Raw genomic sequence first — 1,435 nt, forward strand, 5'->3', positions numbered from 1 at the left:
ATACGGCGAACACAGTAAGGTTGTTTAACCTGACCTGTGGCTCGAGCAACATTGTACTGGAGGAGTGACGAATCCCACTAAATTAGGGGTTTTGGTTTACCTCACCCTAACAGGCCCTTACATATATCAAACAAAGATCATATGTGTTGCATTCATTAAATAACTAAACGGATTCCACGCCCTAACACTCAAGCAGAAGTGTTAGTAAATCACGCCCTGGTACTCAAGCAGAAGGACCAGAAGATTAATATATATAAATAAATCTAATCTTAAAATGAATTCCCTATAATACATAAGATACCTTGCATAATATTTATCGTGATGCACTTATCATTGGATTATTACTGATTCCTATGCTTTTATTATCTATACTTTGAATATGGCGGTTAGGTATTATACTCGTTTTCTTTGTAAAGATGACCGATCTTGTGCAATGAGGATGATGCCTTATGTGTCAGGATGGAGGCTGATGAGGGGGGGTGGGTGTGAGTTTTGGTGGGTGGTGGGTGGTAGGGGTGGTGTTTAGTGTTGGTGGGGTGGTTTGTTGGTGGGGTGGTTGTGTGAGGGTGTGTGGGTAGGGGGGTGTGTGTGGTGTGTGTGTGTGTGGGTGTGTGTGTGTGTGTGTGGTGTGGGTGTGTCGTGTGTTTGTGTGGTGGTGTGTGTTTGTGTGGTGTGAGTGTGTGGATGTGTGTGTGTGTGTGTGTGTGTGTGTGTAGTGTGAGTGTGTGTGTGTTGTGTGTGATGTGTGTGTGTTGTGTGTGTGTGTGTGTGTAGTGTGTGTGTGGTGTTTGTGAGTGTTTGGTGTGTGGGTGTGTGGTTTGATCTCTATATTGTGTGTGTGGGGTGGGTGTGTGTGTGGGTGTGTGTGAGTGTGTGTGGTGTGAGTGTGTGTGTTGGAGTGTGTGTGTGTGGTGTGTGGTGTGGGTGTGTGTTTGGGTGTGTGTGTGTGTGGGGTGTGTGTGGGTGTGTGTGTGTGTGTGGTGGGGTGTGTGTGTGTGTGTGTGTGTGTGTGGTGGGGTTGTGTGATTGTGTGTGTGTGTGTGTGTGTGTGTGTGTGTGTGTGTGGTGTGTGTAGTGTGTGTGTGAGGGTGTGTGGGTGTGTGGTGTGTGTGTGTGTGTGTGTGTGTGTGTGTGTGTGTGTGGTGTGTTTGTGTGTGTGTGTGTGTGGTGTGTGTGTGTGTGTGTGTGTGTGTGTGTGTGTGTGTGGTGTGTGTGTGTGTGTGTGGGTGTGTGGTGTGTGTGGGGTGTGTGTGTGGTGTGTGTGTGTGAGTGTGGTGTGTGTGTGTGTGAGTGTGTGGGGGGTGGTGTGGTGTGTGGGTGTGGTGTGTGTGTGGTGTGTGTGTGTGTGTGTGTGTGGTGTGTGTGTGTGTGGGGGGTGTGTGGTGTGTGTGTGTGTGTGTGTGTGTGTGTGTGTGTGTGTAGTGTGTGTGTGTGT

This window comes from Amaranthus tricolor, chromosome 7 (assembly GCF_026212465.1).
Source record: "Amaranthus tricolor cultivar Red isolate AtriRed21 chromosome 7, ASM2621246v1, whole genome shotgun sequence".
NCBI classification, from domain to species: Eukaryota; Viridiplantae; Streptophyta; class Magnoliopsida; order Caryophyllales; family Amaranthaceae; genus Amaranthus; species Amaranthus tricolor.